The 18915-nt window shown below is 41.9% G+C and overlaps 1 long non-coding RNA gene across 1 annotated transcript; it reads right to left on the bottom strand.

Moving 5' to 3' along the window:
- Positions 1-956: 956 nt before the first annotated feature.
- Positions 957-16413, bottom strand: LOC130681476 (uncharacterized). Its single transcript, XR_008994655.1, has 4 exons — positions 16148-16413; positions 15097-15261; positions 2078-2265; positions 957-1261 (listed from the first exon to the last, which is right to left on the bottom strand). It is a non-coding gene; the product is annotated as an uncharacterized LOC130681476 (long non-coding RNA).
- Positions 16414-18915: the final 2502 nt, after the last annotated feature.

Here is an 18915-nt window from a genome sequence, read left to right as displayed (position 1 = left end):
CTTCCATTGAGGATTTCTACTAACAGGACCAATACCCTTTGCCTCCTGAGGCAATGGACTGGGCAGAGTCAGGATTACCTGGAAGAAATTATTGCCAAAATATTGACCTAAAATTTAATCAAGGTTTTAGAGCTAACTTCCAATTTGCAGGAAATGTAGGGACAACTAAAGGAACCGGTTAAGAAACATCACCAGGGAACAAAGACAGTCAACAAGACACTGGACTGAGTTCTTCAAATCAGTCAGTGAAAACACAAAAAACATAAAACAAAGAGGCCAGTGGAGATCTGTTCTAGCTTAAAAATATTTAAGACACTTAACAGTCAATTTCCATTTGGGTCCTCAATTGGATTCTGGTTTAAACAATCCATCCAATGTAGTCATTTTTGGGGTAATGAAAGAAATTTGAGTGAAGAAAAGATACTTGTTAATATTCTTAAGTATTATTGTAGCTATTAGGAAAACAACTATGTTGTGAAGAGATACCTATTGAAGTATTTAAGGGTGAAAATATTTTATTAGCTTCTTTGATTTTGTTACTTGAACATCCTTAAGCAGGAAAAAAAAATAGGTGAAAAAAATACAGCAAAAAAAGTGTTAAATCTGAGTGATGAGTTTGTTGGGGAGGAAACATTTTCCTCTTTCTTTCACAGTTCTTCTTGCTGGTCTAGAATCAAATTGACATGAGACAGATTCCCAGGAGAAAGTCAAATTAAATTTTGTACATAGGGGAACTCCACATACATGAAAAATTCAAAGATAGAAAGGTAAAATGAGGCATCCTGAGTTAAGGAACGGGGTACAAGCCTGAGGCTTCAAAGGGGAGGAGAGCGATTCAAAGGGCAATAAAAAGCAGACATTAGCGCCCCCACACAGATGGGTCACTGGGAAAAAATTCATCTCTGGTAATAACCCTTATTTTGAAAAAGAACTTTATTTAGATTTTTCTAGGCAGTTAGGGGAGGAGCCAAATCTTCTCTTGAGCCTGCAGAGCCTTCATTGCCTTCAGTTCAAAGTAGTCCACATGCCAAAGAGACACATTTGGGGGTGGCCTGCCTTTGGCCCCTATATTTCCCTCCTCTGAAACTTCCCTGGAAGTCTCACATTAAAAATTGAGCAAGTAGATTGTTCAGTCTTGCGGAAGCAGCCTCTTGGTCCTGGGATTAGGTCAGTTCAGTTAAACAGGAGGTGGTCTTGCAGGTGGGCTTCCAAAGTTAGGACTATATTGTGCAAGCAGTCACGCAATTAATAAGAGGCATTTCTATGGAAACAAAAGAAAAACAAAGGTTAATGGTTGGAGCAAATTATAAACCCAATGGCTGAGTCCTGGGTGTTGCCAGTGAGAGGATTTCTAGATGTCAGGCTTCAGGCATCTTCAGATAGAGTGATGACAGACAGTGGCAATCTGACAGATTTCCTGGCTTGCTGTTTGAATGCTCCTGAGTGCCCCACAGCGCAACAGGCACAAAGATGGTCTAAACATGGGCTGTTGTGGTGATTTCTCTAAAGTTCATATCAAGCTGCCTAACTTCAGTTTGCAGGGCTTCAGGAAAAAGGCAGCTTTGGTTCTCAATGACTTCACGTCAGAAGGATGGGAGTAAATTGGAGATGTTTATTTGGAGTCATAGCCAGATACTTGAGGAAGCCAGAAGAATTCAGGATCCAGTGCAGTTTACAGGCAAACAATAAACACTCAAAGACAGTTAATCAGACCTAGAATCTAATATCCAAAAAGATAACACAATATCCAAAAAATAAATCACCCTCATTTTATCAAAGATAACCACAGCAAGACGTTTGTCTGTACACCAAGTCTTGTTTCAGTAAATGTGGCCTGATTATTTAAATAAGTTCAGCAAGAATAGCGATGGACCACACAGAGGCTTTTTAAAATCTGCTTTGCTGGAACTTTTCATAAGGAACTTTTAAAGGCCTCTCAAGGCCAGAAAGCCAGGCCAAGGACTTGTCATATATTCGACTGCAAGAGCTATAGATTTGGGTGAATTCCTCTCTTCTTGAGGTCTGCAAAATATCCTGAGGTTCCTGCAACTGCCAGGAAGAGAACATGCTTACTCACCTGGTAAGGCTGCTGGGAGCCCTGGAGGTAAGGTACCAGGCTGGTTTTCCTGAGGGCTTCGTGGGCTCTGTAAGGTCAATCTTAGTTCCTTAAAGATGCCTGGTCATATCTGAATCCACGTGTCTCTCTCTTAGGTATCACATTACAGTCAAAGCTTTGGTAATATAACCAAGGTTTCCAATTGTATCCTGTTACAAGGAGAAAAGATTCTTATTGAACTTATGCAAGTAACTATATTGCCATAAAAATAAGAATACATCCTGGAGTTTCTGAATTCTGGAGGCATCAGGTAGGGAGGAAAAGACAAATGTCTCATATTTGTTTGCAAAGCTGTATTTTACCAAATTGCTGTGGGTCGTGCATAGATAGCTTTGGGGAAAAAGTTTCCTTAAATCTGGAAAAGTAAACATTAGAGAATGTTTTAAATAAGAAGTCAGAAAAATGATCAACATCCTCCTCAGTTCATTCAGTGCCATGTTATTCATTCTTATTCTGCTTGAATACAGTTTTCCCACTAGTTCTGTAAATTCTAACCCAGTTCAAATTTATGATCTTAAGGTGATCAGAAACCTGTATTTGTCAAAAGTCCTTTCCATGAATCTCTCTGACAGTGAAATACACTTGCAAAAACAGCAGAGCAAAATAATAACTGTCTGTAGATGATAAAGGGCTTAAAAATGGCCATGGTTAAAGATATGAGTTCATTATAATGCAACTGACAAGAGAATTTGATTATTTCTGCAACATAACATTTTAATAACTATAATTATCAGTGATAACATACCAGGACATATCAGGTTTCTAGGAGTTTCTTATAATTTCTAGAACACTTATTTTAATAACATATTTCTACACAAACATAATCTAGCCTAATTAGTTTAACATCTCTTTTATTAGGAGAAAAACATCTAGGGACCATCTGAAAAATCTCAGGGTTAACTAGAGGTAAAAAGAACTTTATGTAGAATTTGATTTTGGAAAGTTTGTCAAAATTATTTTTCAAAAGGTTTTAAAACTCTTGCCTGAATAGGATCACAGGTCATTATAAAACTTAATTAGCCATTTAACCAAAGTGACAACAGAGTATTTTAAAGGCAAATACAGAAGGTTACATAGTTAGGAGCAAAATTTAGTTCTTTTAATATTAAGAAGACTACATTTTTTGTAGTACATACACACAATGGAATATTATTCAGCCATAAAAAGAAAAGAAATCCTACCATTTGCAACAACATGGATGGATTCAGAAAGTATTATGCTCAGTGAAATAAGCCAGGTGGAGAAAGACAGGTACCAGATGACTTCACTCATTTGTGGAGTGTAAGAACAAAGCAAAACTGATGGAACAAAATAGCAGGAGACTCACAGACTATGAGAAGGGACTAGTGGTTACCAAAGGGGAGGGGTTGGGGAATGTGGGTGGGGAGGGAGAAGGGGATTAAGGGGCACTATAATTCGCAATCACAATATAGATAGGTCACAGGGAAGGCAGTGTAGCACGGAGAAGACAAGTAATGACTCTACAGCATCTTACTATGCTGATAGACAGTAACTGAAATAAAGGGGGTGAGGACTTGATAATATGGGTGAATGTTGCATCCACTGTGTTGTTTATGTGAAACCATCGTAAGACTGTATATCAATGATACTTTGATTAAAAAAAAAGAAGATTCCATTTTCTTAGGTAATCAAAGATCTAATGATAAAGATATCATGAAGCACAGGAAATTATTTTGACAAAACACGGACTTTTGTTTTTTAGGCAATTACTTTAAGGATAAAGAAAAACCCTTCACAATCTCTTATTATCAAGAGCAGACCAATTGTCCAAGAAAACTTTGTCCTTTAATAGAGAGAAAACCAAGTTCTAATTTGCACCAGCGTACTTTTGATACTAAAATCTATTCTTAAATAAATTCGTTTTATCTTAGCTGGCTTGACAACACATTAAAATTCCTTTTCCTAAACATTCTACATTCAGATTTTGTCCTGTGTTTTCCTCTTTAACCAGCTTCACATTAGGACAAAATGACTTTCTTTTTCCTTAGTAAAAATGCATTTCCAGAGGGGCGGAAGATGGCGGCGTGAGTAGAACAGCGGAAATCTCCTCCCAAAACCACATATATCTATGAAAATATAACAAAGACAACCCTTCCTAGAATAAAGACCAGAGGACACAGGACAATATCCAGACCACATCCGCACCTGAGAGAACCCAGCGCCTCGCGAAGGGGGTAAGATACAAGCCCCGGCCCCGCGGGAGCCGAGCGCCCCTCCCCCCAGCTCCCGGCGGGAGAAGAGCAGGCAGAGCGGGAGGGAGACGGAGCCCAGGACTGCCGAACACCCAGCCCCCGCCATCCGGGCCAGAGCGCAGACACAGTGCGTGCACGGGGGGCCCTGGATGCTAGGGAAACAGGGCAGCAAGAACAGTGAGCGGGCACTGGAGGCCGGGTGTCGGAAGACATAAGAAAAGTGCGCGACCATTTTTTTTTTTTTTTTTTTTTTTTGCTTTTTTGCTGTTTTGTTTTGGCGAGCGCTTTTTGGAAGTCTTAAAGGGATAGGGACCCCAATACTAGGGAAACAGGGCAGAAAGACCGGTGAGCAGAGGCCTGAGGCTGGCACCGGAGAATAAAGAAAAATGAACGACCACCTTTTTTTTTTTAATTTAAAAATTTTTTTCTTTTTTTTTTTTTTTTTTTTTTTGGTGGTTGTTGTTTTGTTTTGGCGGGTGCTTTTTGGAAGTCTTAAAGGGGCAGGGCGGGTCACTTAATCCAGAGGTAAGGAATCCGGGGATCTCTGGGCACCCTAACCCCTGGGCTGCAGGGAGCAGGGAGGCCCCTTACGGAGATAAATAGCCTCCCAGCAGCTCCTGCTCCAACGTGACTCCACCATTTTGGAGTAGCTGCCCAGGCCAGGCCACGCCCACAGCAACAGCGGAGATTAACTCCATAGCAACCGGGCAGGAAGCAGAAACCCTGTCTGCGCGCAGCTGCGCAGCACAAGCCACTAGAGGTCGCTGTTCTCCCAGGAGAGGAGGGCCACAAACCAACAAGAAAGGAAGTCCTTCCAGCCGTCACTCGTCCCAGTTCTGCAGACTATTCCTATCACCATGAAAAGGCAAAGCTACAGGCAGACAAAGATCACAGAGACAACACCAGAGAAGGACACAGACCTAACCAGTCTTCCTGACAAAGAATTCAAAATAAGAATCATAAACATGCTGACAGAGATGCAGAGAAATACGCAAGAGAAATGGGATGAAGTCCGGAAGGAGATCACAGATGCCAGAAAGGAGATCGCAGAAATGAAACAAACTCTGGAAGGGTTTATAAGCAGAATGGATAGGATGCAAGAGGCCATAGATGGAATTGAAATCAGAGAACAGGAACGCATAGAAGCTGACATAGAGAGAGACAAAAGGATCTCCAGGAATGAAACAATATTAAGAGAACTGTGTGACCAATCCAAAAGGAACAATATCCGTATTATAGGGGTCCCAGAAGAAGAAGAGAGAGGAAAAGAGATGGAAAGTATCTTAGAAGAAATAATTGCTGAAAACTTCCCCACACTGGGGGAGGAAGTAATCGAACAGACCACGGAAATACACAGAACCCCCAACAGAAAGGATCCAAGAAGGGCAACACCAAGACACATAATAATTAAAATGGCAAAGATCAAGGACAAGGAAAGAGTGTTAAAGGCAGCTAGAGAGAAAAAGGTCACCTATAAAGGGAAACCCATCAGGCTAACGTCAGATTTCTCAACAGAAACCCTACAGGCCAGAAGAGAATGGCATGATATATTTAATACAATGAAACAGAAGGACCTTGAACCAAGGATACTATATCCAACACGACTATCATTCAAATATGACGGTGGGATTAAACAATTCCCAGACAAACAAAAGCTGAGGGAATTTGCTTTCCACAAACCACCTCTACAGAACATCTTACAGGGACTGCTCTAGATGGGAGCACTCCTAGAAAGAGCACAGCACAAAACACCCAACATATGAAGAATCGAGGAGGAGGAACAAGAAGGGAGAGAAGAAAAGAATCTCCAGATAGTGTATATAACAGCTCAATAAGCGAGCTAAGTTAGGCAGTAAGATACTAAAGAGGCTAACCTTGAACCTTTGGTAACCACGAATTTAAAGCCTGCAATGGCAATAAGTACATATCTTTCAATAGTCACCCTAAATGTTAATGGGTTGAATGCACCAATCAAAAGACACAGAGTAACAGAATGGATAAAAAAGCAAGACCCATCTATATGCTGCTTACAAGAAACTCACCTCAAACCCAAAGACATGTACAGACTAAAAGTCAAGGGATGGAAAAACATATTTTAAGCAAACAACAGTGAGAAGAAAGCAGGGGTTGCAGTACTAATATCAGACAAAATAGACTTCAAAACAAAGAAAGTAACAAGAGATAAAGAAGGACACTACATAATGATAAAGGACTCAGTCAAACAAGAGGATATAACCATTCTAAATATATATGCACCCAACACAGGAGCACCAGCATATGTGAAACAAATACTAACAGAACTAAAGGGGGATATAGACTGCAATGCATTCATTCTAGGAGACTTCAACACACCACTCACCCCAAAGGATAGATCCACTGGGCAGAAAATAAGTAAGGACACGGAAGCACTGAACAACACAGTAGAGCAGATGGACCTAATAGACATCTATAGAACTCTACATCCAAAAGCAGCGGGATATACATTCTTCTCAAGTGCACATGGAACATTCTCCAGAATAGACCACATACTAGGCCACAAAAAGAGCCTCAGAAAATTCCAAAAGATTGAAATCCTACCAACCAACTTTTCAGACCACAAAGGCATAAAACTAGAAATAAACTGTACAAAGAAAGCAAAGAGGCTCACAAACACATGGAGGCTTAACAACACACTCCTAAATAATCAATGGATCAATGACCAAATCAAAATGGAGATCCAGCAATATATGGAAACAAATGACAACAACAACACTAAGCCCCAACTTCTGTGGGACACAGCAAAAGCAGTCTTAAGAGGAAAGTATATAGCAATCCAAGCATATTTAAAAAAGGAAGAGCAATCCCAAATGAATGGTCTAATGTCACAATTATCGAAATTGGAAAAAGAAGAACAGATGAGGCCTAAGGTCAGCAGAAGGAGGGACATAATAAAGATCAGAGAAGAAATAAATAAAATTGAGAAGAATAACACAATAGCAAAAATCAATGAAACCAAGAGCTGGTTCTTCGAGAAAATAAACAAAATAGATAAGCCTCTAGCCAGACTTATTAAGAAGAAAAGAGAGTCAACACAAATCAACAGTATCAGAAACGAGAAAGGAAAAATCACGACGGACCCCACGGAAATGCAAAGAATTATTGGAGAATACTATGAAAACCTATATGCTAACAAGCTGGGAAACCTAGGAGAAATGGACAACTTCCTAGAAAAATACAACCTTCCAAGATTGACCCAGGAAGAAACAGAAAATCTAAACAGACCAATTACCAGCAACGAAATTGAAGCGGTAATCAAAAAACTACCAAAGAACAAAACCCCAGGGCCAGAGGGATTTACCTCGGAATTTTATCAGACATACAGGGAAGATATAATACCCATTCTCCTTGAAGTTTTCCAAAAAATAGAGGAGGAGGGGATACTCCCAAACTCATTCTATGAAGCTAACATCACCCTAATACCAAAACCAGGCAAAGACCCCACCAAAAAAGAAAACTACAGACCAATATCCCTGATGAACGTAGATGCAAAAATACTCAACAAAATATTAGCAAACCGAATTCAAAAATACATCAAAAGGATCATACACCATGACCAAGTGGGATTCATCCCAGGGATGCAAGGATGGTACAACATTCGAAAGTCCATCAACATCATCCACCACATCAACAAAAAGAAAGACAAAAACCACATGATCATCTCCATAGATGCTGAAAAAGCATTTGACAAAGTTCAACATCCATTCATGTTAAAAACTCTCAGCAAAATGGGAATAGAGGGAAAGTACCTCAACATAATAAAGGCCATCTATGATAAACCCACAGCCAACATTATATTGAACAGCGAGAAGCTGAAAGCATTTCCTCTGAGATTGGGAACTAGACAGGGATGCCCACTCTCTCCACTGTTATTTAACATAGTACTGGAGGTCCTAGCTATGGCAATCAGACAAAATAAAGAAATACAAGGAATCCAGATTGGTAAAGAAGAAGTTAAACTGTCACTATTTGCAGATGACATGATACTGTACATAAAAAACCCTAAAGACACCACCCCAAAACTACTAGAACTGATATCGGAATACAGCAAAGTTGCAGGATACAAAATCAACACACAGAAATCTGTGGCTTTCCTATATACTAACAATGAACCAACAGAAAGAGAAATCAGGAAAACAACTCCATTCACAATTGCATCAAAAAAAATAAAATACCTAGGAATAAACCTAACCACAGAAGTGAAAGACTTATACTCTGAAAACTACAAGTCACTCTTAAGAGAAATTAAAGGGGACACTAACAGATGGAAACTCATCCCATGCTCGTGGCTAGGAAGAATTAATCGTCAAAATGGCCATCCTGCCCAAAGCAATATACAGATTTGATGCAATCCCTATGAAACTACCAGCAACATTCTTCAATGAACTGGAACAAATAATTCAAAAATTCATATGGAAACACCAAAGACCCCGAATAGCCAAAGCAATCCTGAGAAAGAAGAATAAAGTAGGGGGAATCTCACTCCCCAACTTCAAGCTCTACTATAAAGCCATAGTAATCAAGACAATTTGGTACTGGCACAAGAGCAGAGCCACAGACCAATGGAACAGACTAGAGACTCCAGACATTAACCCAGACATATATGGTGAATTAATATTTGATAAAGGAGCCATGGACATACAATGGCAAAATGACAGTCTCTTCAACAGGTGGTGCTGGCAAAACTGGACAGCTACATGTAGGAGAATGAAACTGGACCATTGTCTAACCCCATATACAAAACTAAACTCAAAATGGATCAAAGACCTGAATGTAAGCCATGAAACCATTAAACTCTTGGAAGAAAACATAAGCAAAAACCTCTTAGACATAAACATGAGTGACCTCTTCTTGAACATATCTCCCCGGGTAAGGAAAACAACAGCAAAAATGAGTAAGTGGGACTATATTAAGCTGAAAAGCTTCTGTACAGCAAAAGACACCATCAATAGAACAAAAAGGATCCCTACAGTATGGGAGAATATATTTGAAAATGACACATCCGATAAAGGCTTGACATCCAGAATATATAAAGAGCTCACACGCCTCAACAAACAAAAAACAAATAACCCAATTAAAAAATGGGCAGAGGAACTGAACAGACAGTTCTCCAAAAAAGAAATACAGATGGCCAACAGACACATGAAAAGATGCTCCACATCGCTAATTATCAGAGAAATGCAAATTAAAACTACAATGAGGTATCACCTGACACCAGTAAGGATGGCTGCCATCCAAAAGACAAACAACAACAAATGTTGGCGAGGCTGTGGAGAAAGGGGAACCCTCCTACACTGCTGGTGGGAATGTAAGTTAGTTCAACCATTGTGGAAAGCAGTATGGAGGTACATCAAAATGCTCAAAACAGACTTACCATTTGACCCAGGAATTCCACTCCTAGGAATTTAACCTAAGAACACAGCAATCAAGTTTGAGAAAGACAGATGCACCCCTATGTTTATCGCAGCACTATTTACAATAGCCAAGAATTGGAAGCAACCTAAATGTGCATCAATAGATGAATGGATAAAGAAGAACTGGTACATATACACAATGTAATACTACTCAGCCATAAGAAAAGGGCAAATCCAATCATTTGCAGCAACATGGATGGAGCTGGATGGTATTATGCTCAGTGAAACAAGCCAAGCAGAGAAAGAGAAATACCAAATGATTTCACTTATCTGTAGAATATAAGAACAAAGGAAAAACTGAAGTAACAAAACAGCACCAGAATCACAGAACTCAAGAATGGACTAACAGGTACCAAAGGGAAAGGGACTGGGGAGGATGGGTGGGTAGGGAGGGATAAGGGGGGGAGAAGTAGGGGTGTATTAAGATTAACATGCATGGGGGGGTAGGAGAAAAGGGAGGGCTGTACAACACAGAGAAGGCAAGTAGTGATTGTACAACATTTTGCTATGCTGATGGACAGTGACTGTAAAGGGGTTTATAGGGGAGACCTGGTGTAGGGGAGAGCCTAGTAAACATAATATTCGTCATGTAAGTGTAGATTAGTGATACCAAAAAAAAAAGGGCAGTTCCTGTGTGGTAACCTCCAATGAGTTCTACACAAGGGTATAAAGGGCATATAAAAGTGTAGGCAAAGGGTCTATTTGCGTCTATACAGAAGATCAAAGCCTAATTGGGCTACCCCGAAAATGAACTAAGATACGATATGAAAGAGAACTTCCAACATCTGCACTCTCTGGAAGATTCATGCCAGAAGATGATCATCAAAAAACCCCAACAAAGATCCACGCACTGCTACAGCTGTAGATGCACTCATCCCACCAGTTCCTGGACTTGCCATGGGAATGAGGAAGGAGATATCTAAGCTGGCCTGTGCATACAGTAAAACAACAAATTTGACTGGATCTATACTGTTGGAACTCAACCAAGAATTAGGAGAAGTGCAAATTGTAGCACTCCAAAATCTTACAACTACAGACTATTTACTGTTAAAAGAACATAAGGGATGTGAACATTCCCCAGGAATGGGTTGTTTTAATTTGTCTGATTTCTCTCAGACTGTTCAAGTTCAGTTGGACAATATCCACCATATCATAGATAAGTTTTCACAAATGCCTAAGATGCCTAACTGGTTTTCTTGGTTTCACTGGAGATGGCTGGTTATTACAGGTATGCTTTGGTTATGTAACTATACTCCTATTATGTTAATGTGTGTGCGCAATTTAATTAGTAGTTTAAAACCTATACATGCTGAAGTTACTCTACAAGAAGATATGTCAAAGAAATAATCAATCTTCCCATGTTTTCTTCCGCCTGCTACTTCTATAGCTTTTCTTCTTCCTTCCTAATTACAACCCTTAAATAGAATTCGTGCCTCAGATCAAATTTACCGAGTATCATAATTCTTCCAAGTGGTAAAGATACCTCAAGACAAATGCTGGGCATAGAAGCCACAGGGCATAAATATGCAAAGAAGTAAAAAGCTAACCTTTTCAAACAGTAAGGCTTCTCTCTCACTTACCAACTTTACATTTCCCTGTATGGCCCCGGAAGATGACTGGTTAGCCAGAGACGGGTAAGATTCCTCAAGGGAGGAACAACCTAAGACAGGCACAGTCGCAGGGGGGCCATCAAGTGAGAAATTGGGGATCAACAGAGGTGAGGCTTAGAACCTCACCCCCCCTGTTCTGAGAGAAATCTTCTGCATACGTGGATGTTTTATTGCCCTTGTCTAGCTTGGATTAACACATAGTCTACAGGCACACACCTGATCATCTACATTTGCTCTCTTACAACACTAAACTATGTTTTCTACCTTTATCTTGTATCTACCTACCACTTCAGCATTTTATTAAAAATAATAATAATAAAGAGAGAAATGTGGTATCCACATATAAATCAAGTATAAAAACCAAATGAGTATTCATATTTGAACTGACTGTTTATAGTTCATAATGCATGAGCAAAACCGAAAGTTTCTGTGATGACGGCCCTTGTACTGTTCACTATGTAACTTATTCATTATGTAAGAATTTGCTCTACATGTAAGAACTTGTTTGTTATGCCTCAGAAGATTGGAGACTGACGAAAATTAGGCTTGGGGTGTATTAATGATTGTGCATTGAGCATTGACTCCCCTATACAGAATTTTATTGTCGTTAACAACCATTTGATCAATAAATATGAGAGATGCCCTCACAAAAAAAAAAAAATGCATTTCCATTCCTCATACCTTCTTTTACCAAAAGTACACATCCTACTTTTCTTGCATATAGAGATATTTCCTTTATTATTTCTAGTAATTTTAACCACATACATTAATTGGAATTCTTAACTTCTAGAAACCTTAATTTCTAGTGAAAACTAAATACCAAGCAATTGTGAATGTTACACCAGCATTCTTTACATTGGCAAATTTATGAATATATTTCATAATTTCTCAAAACTTGCTTCTTCATAGTACAATCTTTCAATAAAGCACAAGATATACTTACAACAGACCCAAATTTATCTTTAGTTTCTCTGTAATAAGCAGACAAAAGTAGGTACCCTTAGACTTGTTTAGCAAGTAATGTTCTAGTATTTTATCTTACTTGGAAATAATCTAGATATTAAATGAATTTAACTTAATCCATCACTTAACAAAAACTTTAAGGCTTCAGGTCACCAAAAATATCTTGGAAGAAGCTAGTTTAAAAGTTTAACACCTTTTTATCTTACTTACAGCTATCCAGTGTTCTTGTCCTTAATTTTGTTTAGAATAACAATAAAAATTTCATGAGACATCAGACAAATTCAGTCACTCTCCCGAGCCATTTTTTTTTAAAAACGTTTCATTACAGAGGTAATATCAACTTACTTGACTTATGTAAATCTAGGCAGAATAAAAGTTTTTATGTTAATGCTGGTAACTCTGAAGACATATCTGTTTTAATTAAACCAGCAACCTTAAATTAGCTTTAATAACAAAGATTTTCCCAGAGCACATAAATCTGAAAAACATTTCGGTTAGTTTTTATATTTCTGAGAATTTTAGAATAGCCAATCCTTACAAGCACTTGTCTTCAAACCTACTTAAATGGAGCTCTTTTACAAATTAATTTTAGCAATACCTCCAGAGGTAGAAAAATCTCACACACCCACAGCACACCCATATATAAACATATAGACACAAATGGAGACCTATGGTTACTAATATCTGGATACGATTTTTTCATTCATCCAGTTTCCAAACACTTCGTCTCCCCTCTCCTTTTTCCTAATGCAAAACATCTCCCTAAAATCTGCATAAAAGCACAGTCAAGTTTCTCCAAGGACTTTAGTTTCCTAAGACAATACTTAACAAAACTTTTGAGATGAAGAGGGGAGGCTTGGAATGGACAAAATGACACGTTAACTTTGAACAGTTTCTGGAGTCATATTTCTAGTTTTGCCAAAGTTCATAAGGACAGTTATTCTCAATTCCTCAAGGAATTGGGTAGTGACTTAAATGACATCACAAGTTGATCTACTCCCCCCAACTACATTCTCCTCTATTTGCTTCTTTCCCTCTGGATACATAGTTTAATTTAAATTAAGGGAGAAAACCTAAAAAAGCAAATTCCTATCAGCTCCTCAATTCCTATTAGGCCCCAGTTTGGGCAACTTTTGATTACAGAGCTACTTTAAAAAAAAAGCCTTTAAAAAATCTTGTCAGTTTTCAGCTGGGACAAAGAGTAAATATTTCTGTTAGAATAACTCTCTTTTGGGTGTAGGAGGGGTCCCCAAAGTGGGTGCAAAGGATACTCCCTTCAAAGACCCAGAGTCACTCCCACAGTGGCCAAAAGGAAGAACCGACAGGGATCCCCAGGCAGGCGGAGAACCAAGCCCACTTCTTAGGATGCGAGAGGAGACAGGCAAGAAGCCGGCAGCTGTTCCTGGGAGGAAAGGATCGCTAACCGGTGGGTCCGATCGGGAAAGGAAGGGGCATCGTGGTATCTGATCTTCCTCTTCTACCTGCCCCAGAACATCAGCCTCCAGCGGATCATTTGCAGGAGGACCGAGGAGAAAACCTGGCCATCTGTTTCCTCTGGGCAGGGTGGAGGGGATTTGTGGATGACCACTGATCTTTTTAACGCTTCTCTAAATTTCATAGAATCTTCTGGAAAGATCCACTGCTGCCCAGGGGACATGAAACCTTTGGGTGGGGGTCTAGGTATATCCCCAAAGGACATTGCGTAGGAAGGCCCACCACTGGCAGAGCCAGAGAGGCGAGCCCTGCGCCTGCCCCTGGTGCTTCTGCTGCATTCACTCCCTGACTTGGAGCGTTTACACGAGTAACCTGTGTACTCTAGGCCTGGGGATCAGGCAGGAGTGTTCTTTATAAGTCTTATAGGGAAAAGGGAAGTTAAAACAGGCAGGTAGGGCCAGGTTCTGAGAAGAGGAATTTACGTTGGATTTCATTTTTGTCTTAAGTCTAACTTCTGTTCTTTTATCTTGTCGTGGGAATCCCTAAGGCTGGCTGTTACACTAACAAGCCATTGAGAGCTCTCTAAAAAGAATTTTTTCTCTCAAATATAACCAATTTAAAGGATCCATCATCTGTCCATTGACAAGTAGACTCTCTCAAAACATAAGCTTTTTCATGGAAAGGACTCAAAGGTAACTTTCCAGGCTTAGAATAAAATTTTACCATAAGGTATATAGATGGCATATTTAGAGGGCATAGATGATGAAGCCCCCAAGATTTACTCCCTAAGGTAGTTTAAGAAAGCAAAGACCTTCATTGCATAGGGAGGAAGGCTCCGGTCTCCACACGAGAACATGCCTCCAGTCACAGGCCCACTGACCCATGACACCGGGCAGGCGATACTGGAACGGGACTTCTCTGGCACTAATGAGCAATGAAGGTCGAGATGACAGAAGCTCCTTTTGGGCTGGGACCTCTTGTACCAACTCCCCTGAGAGCTGGCACAGCTGGACAAAGAATGTGGACTATTAGATCCACAACCTCTCGGGCTGTCTGCCAGATGCCCGTGCTATGCATTTTCTGGTTGGCAGAGGCCAGAGAGAATAATCTCAAAGACCATCTCTGGGGGGGAAAAAGTAAGAGTACTCGACAAATTTACCAAGAGTGCCCAAGCCCAGGAGACTTGTTCCACCACTATTTTCTCCTGTTAATCTAAATTTACAAAGAGAGAAAAAGGACTCCACCATCCTCGCTCTACGGGTCCCTGCAGACAGAGTATTCCGGGAGGGTGGCATGATATGAAATCTTACCTTCTGCCAGCGATGCCAGATACCCCAGAATCCCTCAGCGGCTGCAGTGCTAGGGCGAGCACCGTCCAGCGAGATATGGTCTCCGCCGATTATGCCAACTCTTAGGGAAGAAACATTTTCCTCTACCGTTCAAGTTGTTCTCGCTGGTCTAAGAATCAAATGGACCTGAGACAGATTAACAGGAGGAAATAAAATTTAACTTTGTACATATGGGAATCTCACACCCATGAGAAGTTCAAAGACAGAAAGGTAAAAATGAGGTACAGGTGCCATCCTGAGCTCAGGAATGGGATGGGGCCTGGGGCTTCAAAAGGGAGGAGGGCAATGCCCAGGGCAATAGAAGAGCAGGTGTTTGGGAATTCGATGTCTGCCTTATACACAGATGGGTCATTCAGAAAAAATGTATGTTTAGGTAATAACCCTTATTCTGGGAAAGACCCCAGTTTGATTTTTCTAGCTAGTGAAGGAAGGGACAGAAGCTTCTCTTGAGCCCACAGGGTCTTGACTGCCTTCAGCCCCAAAATGGCATATTTTGGGGGTGGCCTGCCCTTAGCTCCTACAAGTGTTGTTTGGATGTCAATATTCATTATACTATCACTATTTTCTATGCGGTTGAAATTTGTCATAATAAAAAATTTTTTTCTTAAGATCAAGAATATTTGATCAAATATTTTAAAGTCAGGAGATTTTGTTAAAAAGAAAATCTCAGGTCCCAAATGGGATCACTTTTCTAGACCAAGTCACCAAACCAGGGCTTCCTACCTAACCTAACGCAGTTTCAGACTCCCCCAGAAATGTAGTCGGTCAGGAATTTTCTGGTGAGCACCGATGAGGTCCTCTGTTACGCGCGCCTTCTCCGTCCCTCCCCAAAGATGGGGTCATCTTCACGCAAAGGAAAGGCCCTCTACTCTGCCCCCTAAGGGAAGGTGACCCCTCTTTCACTGATAACTTCTTGCCCCACCCTCCTTCCACTCCAAGGAGCCGCTCTCCACATGGGGTGCTGCCCGACTCATGAACTGCTTAATAAAGCCAGTTAGATCTTCAAGTTTACCTGGTTGAATTTTGTTCTTTAACAATTTCATGCAAAGAAATCCAGATTTCTGGCTTCTCTGGACACTTCAGAGGATCTGGTTACTGGGTCCATATTTCCAAAGAAAACATTTGGTGCCAAGCTGTGGCTGCTTCTTCAGCCCTTCTCCTGCCCCTAGCGTGCCCTTCCCTTTGCTCACTTTACTCACTAATTTACCCGCCTGCCCTTGAAGGCATTTGAGTTTGCCAAGAAGGCCCAATCAAACATAAAAGCAATAATGAAACCATTGCTTCTGGAATACGCAGGGAGCGAAGGCCCCTGGTAAGGATGAGGGTGCAGCTTTAAGCTCTGCAGACACCTGATGCAGGATGAGACCCGCGGGCGGGCGTGTAGGGTCGGCTCTGACCCAGGCAGCCGGTCAGGGTAGTGTGCTTGGCTCTGCGCGGGTGTCTCAGTCATGTGATTCTTAGGTCACTGCTTGTATGTAAACATTTATCATTCGTGGCTGCCGACAAACACACTTCTAATGTTTAGGATGGCCTCCACCTTTTGAGCCTGTGCCTCCCTAAAGGAGAAACCAAAAACAAACTCTCCCAGCTTCCTTTGCAATTAGAGCACAGACGTGTGACCAGGTGTCCACCAATCGAATGGAGCCTCGGAGCCCATGATTTGGGAAGTGGGCACCAGTTTGGTGAGGGTGGCAGTAGGAGTGTCCAGAGGCGGTGGTGGCGGAGCTGCGAGCCCAGCATCAGGCCGGCGCGGGGTCGCCCCTGGCCCACTGTCAGGCCAGCAGTGGTATCTCCTTACAGCGGCTCCGCCTTGTCACAGCTGTTCTGCCTGGCCTCGTGGCCTCCAAGACATTGTCAGAGGCACCTCAAAGCCTTTTCTGCTTAAACTCGCCCAAAAAGTGTTCTGTGTTCCCAACCGAGAGATCTGAGGGATTCGCCACTTCACCTCGCTAGGCCTAGGGCTGAACCATGAAGGAGGTGACCTTGCCGGGGATGCTCTCAGAGCCCTTTCACCCGAGCTCCCCACTTCTCCAGACCCGGGGTCGTTTGGGAGTCAGCCCCCACCGAGCTGTGAAGCCCAGGGTGCTGGGGAGGAGCTGAGTGAGGGGGTCACCGTCCGTTGTTGAATTGCCATGTCTACCTTGGCAAATAACTCCGTGTTTGTCAGGCATGGAGGAGTTAGTCTCAGTCATCAGACCAGAGAAATGAGAACTTCTTCCAAGCCAGCCTAGAATCTCCTGTGAAGAATACTGCTTTCCAGATGCTCCCAGAGCTCAGTGGATAGGCCCACGCTGGTGCCAGGATCCCACCATCCTTTGATTCCCAGAGACCAAGTGCAGTGGATATGGGGGAGAAAAAGGAAAGAAAGCCACACCCACACATTCAAAATATTGAGAAAGACTACAAAGAGCTGTCCGAAATCAATTAGTCAGATGATATATAGCAGCTATGTCTGAGCAGTGCTTTCTGACTCAACTCTATTGACACCATCGTGGGAACGCAACCCTGTGCATCCTGGTCCCCAGCCATCTGCCCAGGGGCTCCTTACAGGACACGCTGAGTGGGAGGGGATGATTTCCACTGCCCCATGACGCCACTGTCTTTGCAACTTCCCCAGCCGAACTTCCTCCTTCAGCATCTGGCTCTGCCGGGGTTACTGCTTTCCCCTGGGACCTGAACCAAGAACTTCACTCCCCAGGCGCTGTGGGGACAGCCCAGCAGCCAGCCTTAATGAAACTCAGGAAGAGTCACTGTGTGACTTGGACTGTAGGTAACAATAATGTGGTAATAGCCAGCATTTCAATGGTGCTTATTACACACCAAGAACCATTCTAAGAACTACACATGTATTGACGTTTCATTTGCATAATCATTCCTTGAGGTAAGTACACTGTAATCTCCATTTGATCCATTTAAATGAGGCACAGAGTGGGTTGTGGCTTGTCCAGAGTCACATCATCTCATTCACATGCTCCCTACTGCCTGTTTACTCAGAGGGGAAAGTGGAATTTGTAGACTTGTACCCTAAGTCCTAGGTGGGATTTTCCCTCTGAGAAGGTCTGAGAATGAGGATATTTCCCTGGGCTTTCTAGGAATACATGAGGGGTCTTTTCTTAGGATCCACTGAAGAAGGGTTTCTTTGTGTCCGGTTCCCTGGACAAGTGCCCACAAGGATCCAGAGGAGCCTGACCCCTTGGGAAGATTCCTGGCTCCCTGACCACATGTGCAGCCTCTCTTAGCCTCTCTGGGCCTTGCTTTCCTTACCTGTAAATTGGATAATATAATACTCCTACCCAGCTCATCGAGTTGCTGTAAGGTTAAATGAGACAATGCATGCAGAGCACTTGTACAGATTACATGAATGTTCATTGTAATTGCTAGATAATTGTGTCTTCCCTATTGTCCATTGTCCATGCACTAAAGTTACATTCCATGTAACCGGACAGATGGGGAGCCTCCGAGCTGCCCGTTTCCCAGTCTCATGAGGAAACTGTGAAACCTCTGAAGATGGAGGGAAGGCTGAGGTCCCCAGAGAGCGCTAACCTTGTTGTCCAGCTGTTGGGCATCATAAAAGGTAAGTCAAGTGGGAGAAAGAGATGACACAAACCAGTGAGGGGGCCTGTGCCAGCCCCTCCCTGACCATGGATGTGGAGCCATAGGGTCAGAGGGTAAAGGTGCTGTGCCCATCCATGCAGAACCAGGGGGGACAGGACAGCACACTAGGCTGGGTTTGAATTGTCCTCCAGCCTCAGACCCCAATGCTAAAGTCCCATTCTTAGA

This window comes from Manis pentadactyla, chromosome 18 (genome assembly GCF_030020395.1).
Source record: "Manis pentadactyla isolate mManPen7 chromosome 18, mManPen7.hap1, whole genome shotgun sequence".
Classification (NCBI taxonomy): domain Eukaryota; kingdom Metazoa; phylum Chordata; class Mammalia; order Pholidota; family Manidae; genus Manis; species Manis pentadactyla.
This window is presented reverse-complemented; position numbering and strand designations above follow the sequence as displayed.